Source organism: Stegodyphus dumicola, chromosome 5 (assembly GCF_044657685.1).
Source record: "Stegodyphus dumicola isolate Sdum_Otavi_A_Nest chromosome 5, ASM4465768v1".
NCBI lineage: Eukaryota > Metazoa > Arthropoda > Arachnida > Araneae > Eresidae > Stegodyphus > Stegodyphus dumicola.
This window is the reverse complement of record NC_140772.1, coordinates 1379423-1393240: the sequence shown is the minus strand read 5'-3', so window position 1 is coordinate 1393240 and position 13818 is coordinate 1379423. Positions and strand designations below refer to the sequence as shown.

At 31.2% G+C, this 13818-nt stretch overlaps 1 protein-coding gene and 1 long non-coding RNA gene across 12 annotated transcripts in view; one reads left to right on the top strand and one right to left on the bottom strand.

Moving 5' to 3' along the window:
• The window catches only part of LOC146997006 (uncharacterized), a 159354-nt gene that overhangs the window by 62254 nt on the left and 83282 nt on the right, over window positions 1-13818 (bottom strand). The gene's annotated exons all lie outside the window — the stretch shown is intronic.
• Window positions 5500-13818, top strand: part of LOC146997007 (uncharacterized) — an 81511-nt gene continuing 73192 nt past the window's right edge. For all 4 annotated transcript variants that reach the window (XR_015041054.1, XR_015041056.1, XR_015041055.1 and 1 more), the window contains exon 1: window positions 5500-5657. This is a non-coding gene — a long non-coding RNA (uncharacterized LOC146997007). The remainder of the gene's footprint in view (window positions 5658-13818) is intronic.

Here is a 13818-nt window from a genome sequence, read left to right as displayed (position 1 = left end):
AACATTAATACATACTCTTTTCTTACAGAAATACTCAATGGATCAAGAAAATAGTTAGCATCATAGAAATTAGAGATGAATTTATTAGCCCAAATGGGCCAATAGTCTTGAAATGCAATTTTTATGTTATTTTACTTTAACACATTTACTAGCCTATGGCCATTCGAAAAAATACAAGATAATTATGTTTTAAAGTTATTTGGTCTCCTACTGATGAATAAACTAAGACATTAAGAAACAGATTAATAATATTAATAACAAAGCAATAGATTAATTTTTTTAACTTTTGAATATAATTCAGTTAAATAAAAATTCACAATATAGCTAATTTAAAACATTTAATTCATGCAGAATTATTTATAATATATATTTTCTCCCTTTTTAGGTATAACCATTGTTCCCATGTTAGTCTAAACGCATATTCATCTAGCTGCTAGCACAGACTCTTCATCTAGTAATGCTACCGAATGCCAAAGATTCGTGTTACAATCTCGAAGCATAGGTCACTTCCATAACGTTCAATGAATGGTTTCTAAACATATTTGTCCCAGATGTCAAAAATTATTTAAGTAAAAAGGGATTGCCTTTTAAGACTCTTCTTTTAATTGAAAATGCGACTATTCATCTTCAAGATTTACAACACAAAAAATAGAAATTGTCTTTTTACCCAAAAAATACAACTTCCTTATTACAGCCATTGAATCAAGTAATAATTCCGACTTTTATGACATTGTATATCAAACAAACCTTTGGGTATATTTGAGAAAAAATGGAGAATGATGAATCTCTTACACTTATGGATGGCTTGGAAGAAATTTACAATCTTAGATTGTGTTGGACTGTCATATACTCAGATTAAACAATCAATGCTCAACACATGCTAGAAAGCAATATGGCTGGATGCTGCTAAAGATGAGAATGATAGATTTCCATTAGAGTATGAATATTCTCAGATCACTAAATTGGCCCAAACTATAGGAGGAGAAGGTTTTTGAGGATTTAGCTCAAGCACATATTGAAGAAAAAATGGTTGACGAAGAACTAAATGAGGATGAGTTAACATGATTCCCGAAACAAATAAACATGACGAAGACCAATTCTTACCAGCTGCATTCACAGCTAGAGTCATCAGCGTAGGACTTGAATTGGGAAGAAAATTAGGTATCATTTTTTGCAATATGACGCAAATGTTGAACGAGCTCTTCGATTCCAATAGCAGCTTAGTAAGAGTTTAAATCAATATGAGGATGTTTACAAAGATTTAGGGGAAAAAATGATAGTATTTGTTTATAAAGCATAATTTTAAGTTTTAATATTTTGGCAACATTGATAGTAAATTGTAAAATGAATAAGTTAAAAATGTATCTGGAAGACGGAGAGTTTCATTATAACTTTCAGAACATTAATGTTGTTTAGGCTTAACAAAATCGCCAATTTCTCTAAGAGAAAAATTAGACTTGTATTATAATTAGTGAATATAAATCAGAAAATACGGCATATAATATGATAAATTTGAGTCATACAGAAAAATTAAGTGATGATAATTATTTTATTTGGGCCAACAGAATTGAAAGTGAATTAAAAAGTTTAAAAATATGGAGAAGTATGATAGAAGCTGATGAACCACCAAAACCATATAAAAAGGATGATGTTAATTTCGAAAATGAAATAAAAACTTGGGAAATATGGGATGATAATAACGCGATAGCAAGAAATATAATGAATCAAACTATGACAGCTCCACAAGCGTTAAAACATGCGAATGAAAAGAACGCAAAGAAGTTATGGGAAAAAATCAAAAATGAAATGGCGGCAAGAACAGACATTTCATTCATTTGGTGTATTTAATTATGGCAAAGCACACTAGGGCTATCTGCCTAAGAGGAGGGATGCCTTCGTGGAGAACTTTCTAAGGGAAACTGGCTCGTATACATGTTACACATGGGGAAAACCACGAAAACGCCCATGCAGCCAGCCCGTTCGCGGGATTCGAACCTCGGACCGAACTACCAGTGTTCAGCGACTTTACTGCTCGGCTGCTGGTGGGCCCACAGCAAGAACAGAAGATATTCAAATCAAATGTAAAATAGAATTAGTTCAACTGAAAATGACTCAAAATGAATCAGTAGATGATTATATGAATAGAGCTGTAATTCTAAAGTAAAAGTATTCAAGTTGGAGATGAAATAAGAGATAAAGAATTAATTTACTTCATACTAGAAGGACTTAGAAAGGAATTTGATGTTAAAATTATTAAAAGCAATAAAGAGAAAGATCTAGCTTCAATTAGACAAGCTTTAAAAGAAACAGAAGGAAAAAATAAACAAAGAGGAAAAGAAATAGAAGTAAGTTCTAAGGCAAAAGAAAACTGGATAAAATCGAAATATGAAAGAAGATGCTTTAATTGTGGAAAATTAGGACAATTAATAAAAGAATGTCGAAATAATAATAATATTATAAAATGCTTTTGCTGTGGAAAATTCGGCCACAAATCAACTGAATGTAAAATGAAAACTAAACAAGAACACCGACAGCAGAGAAATGTAACAAATAAAACTTATAGAATGTCAAGGAAAGAGAATATGAATCAGCTACATGCTTATTTGAAGTACCTAAGAAAATAGAAAGCACATATCTTAATCAAGATAGAAATGATGGAAAGAATAAAATAAATGAACAACAGAATAGAAAAATTAAATGGATTATTGATTCAGGAGCCACATCTCACATGGCAACTAATAAAGAAATATTTACTCATTTTAAAGATGAAGAACGACAAATAATGACGGCTGAAAAAGGGGCCATGATCAAATAGAGTTGTATTGGTAACATTAAAATGCAAACTGATAGAAATAAGAACTGATAGAAAATGTTCTGCAAGTACCGAATTTAAGGGAAAATCTGCTGTCAGTATCAAAAATTGTAGATCATGATTTAAAAGTAATTTTTATCAAGAATAAAGCAGAAGTGATCATAAACAGGGAAACATTCTATATATAGCTAACAGAAATGGAAATAAATTTGAAGTTGAAGGAAATATTGTTGAAGAAGCTAAAATTAGTTATGTTAATGATGTACTATGGCATCAGAGACTAGGTCATATAAATTATCAAAGGCTGATAGAAATGAAAAAACACTCATCGGTCATTGGGTTAGAAAATGTAAAAATTTCTGAAAACAATTGTCAACCTTATACATTAGGTAAAATAACACAAACATCTTATAAAAGTGTGAAATTTAAGCAATCTGAAGATATTTTAGAATTATGGCACATAGATTTAGTTGGACCAATTAAGAAATCAATAGATGGAAGCTGTTATTTTTTAACAGTGGTAGATGATTACAGTAATTTCATATTTGTGATAACAATTGAGAAGAAGAGTGAAACTTGAGAAGCTCTAATCAAACTTATCATTCAAGTAGAAAGACATACAGGAAACAAACTAAAAAGAATTCGTAGTGATAATGGTAGTGAGTTTTTAGCTAAAAATATAAGTTTTTTTTTTTTTTTTGAAAAAATGGGAATTAAACATGAACTTACAACGCCTTATACTCTGGAAAGTAACGAAAAAGCTGAAGGTTTTAATCGTACTATAATTGAATCTGCTAGAACTATGTTAATTGATGCAGAATTACCGATAAAATTTTGGTCTGAAAGCGTTAAGGTAGCTGTACATGTGAATAACAGGAGTCACAAAAATGATAAAAGGTTTACACCACATGAACTATATAAAGAACGCAAGCCTAACATTACTTATCTTACAAGATTTGGATGTGAAGCATATGTTCATATAAGACGAGAGAAACATAGAAAGATGGATCTAAAAGCTAAAAAAGGAATTATGATAGGCTATAGCATGAAGAGAAAAGCATACAAAATTTATAGCCCTGAACTAAATAAAATTCAAGAAGTGAGGGATGTAAAATTTGATGAACAGAAACATAGATCACCTTTACTAAAAGAAAATTATTTAAAATTCGATAAAAATAAAATATTAGAAGAACTTATTATTTTTTATAAGGAACAAACTAATGGAAATGTAAATAATTCAGAAATAACTGACAGATACTATAGAGAAGATAATACAACAGATGAAGAAGCTGAGAAAATTTTGCCATCCAACAGTGATGATGAACACGATGATAACAATTCATTGGAAAAGCCAACCGAGTATCCACAAATAAATGAAGAACCTGGAAATGATAGTCATGGAAATTCTGTACAGAAAAGACCAGCACGAACTATGAAGCCCCCAGAAAAATTAAAAGATTCGTGAGAAAAAGTCGGGAGAAATATATTGTAAATCGGATTGGCGGGAGAGCGGTCGAAAATCGGGAGTCTCCCGCCTAAATCGGGAGAGTTGGCAACTCTGCATTTCACAAGTGATTTCAATATACACATTCCAAAATTTTCCAAAAAGTTAATGTGCATTGGATGTACACGTATTATGGTGTGTATTTTATAAACTATTTGTTATTCTTACTTATTCATTGCATTAAACAACAGTCTGTTTCTTATTCTATCTTACTGACACACACAGTTATACTTTATATTAGATAATTTTTATTTTTTGCCATTTACTGTTATGTTTAATGTTTATCAAAAGAAGCTTTAATGATATGCATGGACTGGTTAACAGACAAAAGCCCACAAAAAAAAAGGCCCACTATGATAATTGACCATGCGACAAATACCCACAGCGATGAAAGCGCACATTGATAAAAGTCCACACAGATATAAGCACACGCCGATAAAAGGGGCTTATTTTTTTATTACTAAATCGTGTATTTATAATTTTAATTATAATAAATGGAGTACTCAAATCTGAATTTCAATGTTTCAAATATATGTCTAGTTTGTATTTTATCATTTCTTTATTTGTTTAATTTATTACATTGAAAGCAAACTTTATACTCTCTGATTAAGTGATTAGCTATAACGTTTGGATGATAAATCTGAAATTGCATTTTATTATTTATTTACTTATTTAACTTTGGTATGAGTATGTGAAAATGAAAAATATCATTGCGGAGTTTCTCACATGCCATTTTTAAGGTAATATGACTGAGATTAAATATAATTATGTTTCATTATTAAAACCATTAACTTTTTAATTAAAAACACTTGAATTTTATTTTTAGTCCAAAGGGATTTGAATCCCGAAGGACTATTAGTTTCGTTTTGGCATTTTGCGTCGGACTCATAAACGTCGGTTCACTTTTCAAACTGTTGCCACAAAATGTTAGAGTCCTGCATTATATTTGAAGAAATTAAATAATGAAAAATCTGCATAAATGTATGTATATTTCTCGTATTGTGATAAAACAATGGTACATAGAGTCATCGAATTTTGAATAACGTAATCCTCCAACGAATATGAGCATGTGGAAGACCAAATTTGAAATTTGAAATTTGTTTTATGATCGATTTCCTATTTTTTAAAACTTTGACGAATTTTTGATTAACAAACTCAAGGATTTCAAAGCGAGCAATGGCAACGTTGTGCAGAAAAAACATTTTTATCTCCAGCGCGTGAGTCCCTGTATCGGAAATTCTAAAGATATGCTCGTTTTAAAACTACGAGTATTTTGCGATATTGCTGTTGCACTGGATCTTATGGTTTAAGTGCGAGGAACATGATATTTGATAAAGAAAGGTAACACACAAAATGTTAAAAAACGCCCCTTTGGACGTAATTTAAAATCTGAAACATTTCAGATTTTTTTTTTTTTTTTTTTTTTAAATTTCTTTTTAGTTTTTCCTTTAGTTCATTTTAGTTCCTTTTTAGTTTAGGAATATTAAAACAGTTAAGCACAATGAAAACTTGGCTAAGAGATACTTTATTCTTTACTTTAGACTGAGCTTATTATCAAAGTTTAAACATATTTCTCACTGAAAGCTTTTTTGAATGTAACAATTATAATTTGGTGATTTTCTAGAAATAGTTTCTTTTCGACTTCAGAATAAATTAAAATTGTCAGCTGACACCCTGTCAAAAAAATGAATTCCAAATGTAACCTCTTAATCTTTAAACTACAGCAATTCGGAATAGTGTTTTTAATTTTTATTTTATTTATTTATTTATTTTGGGTGGGGATGGAACAACTCTCAGAAGTCAGCATATCTACAAATTTAAGTAAAATCATCTCAAACTGTAGTAATAAATATGTAACATTTCATTAGAGATTGGGAAGATTATAAAGAACTATGCATATAATAACATCTAATAAAATTTTGTAACTACATAAATATATATTTATAGAGTCATCAAAGTTCATCGCTTTTAGATTCTAAGTATACATATTATATAAATTCATCATTCATTAATAGTATTATATATAGTAATAGAAAAATAGTATTAATGTTTCAAATTGTAATTTTTTAATAATTTCTCTTGCATTTGCTGTATATTTGTTCAAGATTTATGGATATCAGTTACATAACATGAAAAATACACAGAAACCAGCTAATCTTATATTACAGCTGATTGTGAAGGAACAATTACAGTGCTCTTAATTACAGTTATAGTGCTTTTAAATCTCCCTACGGTAAATAGCTGTTTTCTAGACATTAGATTAAATTAATTCCATTATCCATTAGAAAATAATTACAGTGAATTATATCTATTGACGACATTTCTAAGAGGTCACCTTTTGAAAGAAACCTGTATTTTTTGTGAACATAAACAAACATTGCCAGTGAATATCACATTTCTAAGATCACCATATCTACAACCAAAATCCTTTAAAACCATGAACGGTTGCGTTATAGAGGGCTCGCTATATTTTTAATAAAACATGTACATCTTCGTTATACACTTGCTACATTTTGATTTTCTGTCAAAGCACAGGAACAGGCGTTCTATTTTTATTTAGAAGTATGTGAAATTGAAAAAAAAGACACTATATGACAAAAATGGAATTACATTCAAACACACACCTCTTGAACATGTCTGAAATTCATTATTCTGCTCAGAATAAATTTATCTAAAGAAAATGTTTAATAAATATTAGAACACAAAGGCTAACTTAGGTCAAAGTAGTAAGGGTCAGTTCGTTTGAATAATATCTTTTCTTAATCATAATGTGACTTTTCGAACATCGAATGAAATGGGAAAGACAGAATAAGTGCGAATGGCAGCAGACGAACGACACTATTTCAAACTCGGCATGAAAAGAGAACGGACGAAATGACACTAAGCCAAGGGAAGGCATGCCTTCGTGGAGGACATTTTAAAGGAAACTCGCTCGTACACATGTTACGCAAGGGGAAAACCACGAAAGTGCCCATGCTGTCAGCCTTTCCATCGGAATTTAAACCCCGGACCGAGCTACCAGTGTTCAGCGTTTTTTAGCATGGAGGTAGGAAAGGGAGGAGGGGCCATTCCGCGGTAGAAGTGAAGCACTGCTTTGAAGCTTGGGTCACCAGACGGGGTGTTCTTTGTTTACATTCAGAAGCTCGCTTGACAAGATTCTGATAGTATTTCGACACACGACAGTTCCATAGAAATCGAAAAAGGGACACTTTCGCATGAAAGAAACATTCATAGTGTGATGGATAATAGCAATTTGTATAGTTTACTGACATTTACGCAAAAATCGCATCTTGGTTATTTTTCGATAACTAACAACAGCGATTTTGATCATGAATTTGTTTTATAAAATTCTAAGCTGTTGCACTACAAAAATATAGATTTTAAGAAAATTGCTAAAAGAGATCTGCCAAAATTTATTTTCTAGAAGATTTGAAAAGTTTGAAACTTGATGGCTAAATGTAAATATAAAATTATGTATGTTAAAATATTTGTAATTAGGCACATAGGTCAGATTAAGTTTTTATTAAATAGAGCAACGCATGCAAGGGCTATCTGCCTAAAGAGATAGATGCCATCATGGAGGAATTTTGTAGAAAAACTGACCTTTGAGTGGGTATTAAAAATAATACTTATAATTTTCATTCAAATTATATTCATATATATTTTTTATGTAAAACTTTCGGGTGTATGCTAAATTAGTGTAAATTACTTTACACGAAAAATATAGTGAATGCACAGAAATTAAAGATTTGCACATGCCGGAAATGATAAATAGGAAATATGTATGGGTATTTATGCACGTGCTTGCAAAAAGCATATATCTGCCTTTGACAAAATACTTAAATATTCATTAAATTATTTATAAATGTATTTGAAATGAAGAATTTATTCACTTATAAACAACTGTGAAAGTACTGTGAAGAAATCTAATGATTAAATGTATCTAATTTATAATGATTATAAATGTTATCTAAATATATAATAACTTTAATATTGAATTGTAAACATAAATTGAAATTCTGTTGACAAATACGTTATAAAATTATTTAAGCAAGAATTGTTCATATTGGAAAGCAATCTGCTAAAAGGTATTGTAAAGCAAATGCTATGAGATGTGCACTTAAGAACGTAATAAAGAGTTTTGGAATATGTATTGTTGAAATGAAGGGTAAAAAAAAAAAAAAAAAAAAAAAAAAAAATCTGATAAGTATAATTAAAAGAATTATTCCCTTTTCGCTAATTCCTAATAATTCTCTAATTTAAAATGAACCGAATAGAGCATTAATTATAAATTGACTTACATTTTTCGATTTAAAAGAAGCCAAAAAACCATGTCATATTTAAGAAAGAATTTTAGGAAGAAGCTCTATAAATAGAAAAGAAATAATGCATAATTTTAATATTAATAATACAATAAACTTTGATCTTAATTTTTGTACCTTAACCGAATAAAATCGAATTACCTTAATTTTTTTTCCTAATGTAATTAACGAAAACTTGTGAAAATATTTCATTCAAATTAAACCGTCCTGTGAAAAGTATAGCATTTAATTCAGTTCAGAATGAAATGCTGTTTAAAAATATGTTGTTTTCACATACTTAGGACTCTGAAGTGTTGTAGAAAAAGAAAATATATACATTTATATGTATATTTGCGACGTAATTACAAAATATTTACACCAGAACGCGTCAAATCCCATAGAACTCAATGGTAAATGACCCAATTTTTTGGTCACCACGTAGGGATCGCCGGTGCTTCAGAGCAGGGTACGGAGAAACTTGTTTAGGGCGACTCCATCTTACTTCCTACCTCCATGTTTTTTACCGCTTAGCCGCTGTTGAGCCTTGTGCCTACATGAAAAGCTTGAGAATTGGATGACTGACGCTTGCTTAATGTACAGCTTTTACTCCATTATTTATTAATTTTTATTTGTCTAACTAATTATTTATTTTTTCTGATATTTCTCAGATTTATTTTCAAAGGAACAATGTCTAGAAAGTTTTGCGAATCCAAAATAAATGATTAAGTCTTAGATGAGATACGTTCTACCAATCAAAAAATTTTTTTTCACGTTTAGAATGTAACATATGTAAGTTGTTATGCATACTGCTTATCTCAACTATTCTTATCTCAAAAAATGCTCAATTTTTTTTTCTCTTTTGAAATCAATAGAAATTTTTTTTATGAAACTAACCCCAGTAAAACATAGAATTTTATGTTTGAATGTTAGCTTCAAGAATGGAGCTAACAAACAAGTTATAATCCTTCACAGGAGCATGCAAACTGTCAATGACCTTCTGTAAGATTGCTGGTGACTTCTCACTAGTCAAAAGAGTCCGCCAAGCGGTAAAGTCGTGGAACACTGGAAGTTCAGTCAGAGTTTCCAATCCCGCAGACGGGCTGACTGCATGGGCCTTTTCGTAGTTTTCCCCATGTGTAATTTGTACATGAGCCAGTATCTCTTAGAAAGACTTCCACGAAGGCATCCCTCTACTCAGGCAGATAGCCCTCGAGGCTTTGCTGTGCTCACATACACTAAACCAAACCAAACTCACTAATCAACTTGATGTTCAGTAACAATAGAATAAGGTTAAAGGTTGAAACCTTTTATTCAAGAGTACACCTTGTGCTTAACATATAGACTACTGCTTGTGATGTTATGTTACGTAGAAGTAAAGGAGCCACCTAATATTTACCTGAAGTAAGTACACATTAGCTCTAAACACAAACTAGAAAAACAACAACATTCCGGCGTCTTCGAGTCACAATGAAATTGTGACTCCAGCCAACACCGCAAGTTCTGCACCGTCGGGCGTTAAATTAAAATGCATTACATTACATGATATATATAGCGATACATAGTTGTACATGTATATGTTTTATGGCATTATTTATTGTAATGGTACAGGCATCATCTTTCAGGACATTGCATATTGCAGTAGATAAAGGCATGATGTAGATGATGTTCTTTTAGGGCGTGTTTGCAAACATGATCTGTTTACATGAGTGTTTGCTATCAAAATTAAGTTAGCTATAAAATTGTTTACAAAGCTTACTTCATTCTGCATATTTATGCTTACTGCTTACATTTAAATATTGTTGTACAGATGTGCTGATACTTTAGCTACTCAGTATTGACGAATGAGTTGCTAAAGTTTCAGCACAACCATACAACAATACTTAAATTGTTGTGTTGATATTTTAACAACTCAATCGACAAAATATTGAGTTGCTAAAGCATCAGCACAACCAATAAACCTAAATTTTCAAGGTAATAAATAGAGGATTTCAAGATTAGCCTAACAGGCCTTTTCAGAAAATTAACTTACTGGTGCACTTAATGCAACGGCTAAACCCTGACAGCAAAAGTTGACATAGCCAATTCTCGCAATTCCTTTCAATCGCAAAAGCTTCGCCATAAATACTCTTCACTCATTTGCATTCTAAACATGTTTACTTACTAACTTATTTACATCCGGGTGAGGAAGCGGAAAGTAGAATTGACAGTACAGGCTGAAATAATACATAACAGGATAGTATTTTCTCCCTCCTTCCAGCATGCCTTCGCGGTGTAATGGTTAGCACACTCGGCGCGTATTCGAGAGGTTCAAGTTAAGAGTCCAGGCAAGCACATTGCTAAATTTTCATATCTCCTGCATGATGCCTGAACTAAAAAAAAGGTGGTGGATGACGATTCTTCTCCACCAAGATTTGACGACTGGGTCCCCTAATACCCAGTGGCCTTTAAAAGGGGGAGTAAATAAGGTATTTTCTCCCTCCTTCTAGAATGCCTTCATGGTGTAACGGTTAGTACAATTGGCTCGTATTCGAAAGATCCAGGCTCGAGTCTCGAAGAGGGCATTGCTTATTTTTCCTTTCTCCCGCATATATATATATATATATATATATATATAATAATTTATTTCCTAAACAGTATTGATTAATTGATTATATTATCTCCTAAGTTTAATTAATGTAGAATTATTTTAAAAGCGTGCATCCATACTGGTAAGTTATATTTTGAAAGATGTTTTGAAGTAATTTGAAAGCAAAATGTTAATAATGTTTTAACGGGGACTGGAGTTAAATCATCATGAAGAATAAAATTTCAATTGTAAAAGGAAAAATTAAAACATGTAATCATTGTCATTGATCGGAAATTAGTTGACTTTTCAAGGGGAACAAACCAACTCCCGTTCAATGAACAATAATTGATAAAAATACGTAAATACGAAAGTGTTTCGTCTTTACTCGAGTTATAAGTTAAAGGCAAACCGGCAATTCTAGTCAGGCCAAATATTTCCGCGAATAGAAGGAATTATGAACCAATGCTGATATTCAAAGAACTTATTCTTATGAAGCATTTTAGTCAATTCAATTTGGAGTAAAAATCAATTACTGTAGAGAAATCCTATTTAACTTGAGTAATCGTCCCCGACACTTTCATGTTTATGCATTTGAGTACCATATTATTTGTAGAAATTAAACATTGGAAATTGTCATTATGAAATCGAATTCAAAGTAAAGTTGAAATAAACATAGAAGATTATAAAAAAAGATAAATAATGCAAAATTTGTAAAAACAAATCAAAGACAATATAAAAATAATATAAAAAATAATATAGAAAATAATATATAATAAGAACAGTGAATGTACAGGAAGATATAAAGGCCAGAAAAGGTATTAAGTAACTTACATTCTTTCTAGTGGGGGAGTTGGCAAAGTGTTCTCTTCGTGTCTGACTCAGAAGTGTAGGGTGTCCGAAAATTCTTAACGGCAGTAGGGGCTTTGAATAATATCAGTCGGTAAAACTTGGGTGAAGTAATTTATGGTAGTGGGTGGGACTTGGAATTCTTGAGGGATGTATTTTGTGGAGTTCTTATCTGAGAGACACCATCTGTTAAGATTTTTTTGAAAATACTAGTGAATGGAAATTAATTAATTTCTGGCTAATTGTCGTGTCGCAATGATTAAGAATTTAAGAAAGGAAAAAAGCATTTTCACTGTCCAAGAGCTAATAGACAGTTACTTAATACCTTTTCTGGCCTTTATATCTTCATGTACATTCACTGATCTTATTTATATTATTTTCTATATTATTTTTTATATTATTTTTATATTGTCTTTGATTTGTTTTTACAAATTTTGCATTATTTATCTTTTTTTATAATCTTCTATGTTTATTTCAACTTTACTTTGAATTCGATTTCATAATGACAATTTCCAATGTTTAATTTCTACAAATAATATAGTACTCAAATGCATAAACATCAAAGTGTCGGGGACGATTACTCGAGTTAAATAGGATTTCTCTACAGTAATTGATTTTTACTCCAAATTGAATTGACTAAAATGCTTCATAAGAATAAGTTCTTTGAATATCAGCATTGGTTCATAATTCCTTCTATTCGCGGAAATATTTGGCCTGACTAGAATTGCCGGTTTGGCTTTAACTTATAACTCGAGTAAAGACGAAACGGTTACAGCCGAAAACATCGTGGCAAAAACATCGCGGACGAAAACATCGCGGAGAAAACAACGCAAGGCGAAAACATCGTGGGAGAAAACATCGCAGTTCTAAAACATCGTGGTACAAAACATCGTCGTCGAAAATAAAGCGGTTCAAAAACTTCGCAGTTTAAAAATATCGCCGTCGAAAATATCGTGGTAAGAAATAAAGTATCTATTAATCATCGCATGACGATAACATCGCAGACATGCTTTTTTCAGGCTTTAATAACTGTAAATGGATATTCCCATAATGATTTGTGAGCGCAAGTGATGTAAGGAAGGATAATTTTTACTTTCACATTTTTTTATTAACTAATAAATTTTTGCTGAAAAAATAAGAAGGAAACTTAAGCATAGAAAATTAAATGCAACTTAATAGATTATACTTTTTATGAAAAATTACCTGTAAAATCTTTATTAAAAATAATTTATTATGGTCTTTGTTAGTTAACTATGTTGATTTAAAATTCTATTAAGTGCTATAAGTTGCATTAATTTTCTATGCTTAAGTTTCCTTTTTATTTTCTCAGCAAAAATGTATTAATAAAAAATATGAAAGTAAAAATTATCCTTCTTACCCTCTTGCGCTCACGAATCATTATGGGAATATCCATTTACAGTTATTAAAGCATGTCTGAAAAAAGCATGTCTGCGATGTTATCGTCATGCGATGATTTGTAGATACTTTATTTTTTATCACGATATCTTCGACGACTATGTTTTTAAATTGCGAAGTTTTTGAACCGCTTTATTTTCGACGACGATATTTTGTACCACGATGTTTTAGAACTGCGATGTTTTTCTCTTTGCGATGTGTTCTCCCACGATGTTTTGTAGCACGACGTTTTCGCCTTGCGTTGTTTTCTCCGCGACGTTTTCCTCCGCGATGTTTTTGCCGCGATGTTGTCGGCGGACACCAGACGAAACACTTTCGTATTTACGTATTTTTATCAATTATTGTTCATTGAACGGGAGTTGGTTTGATTCCC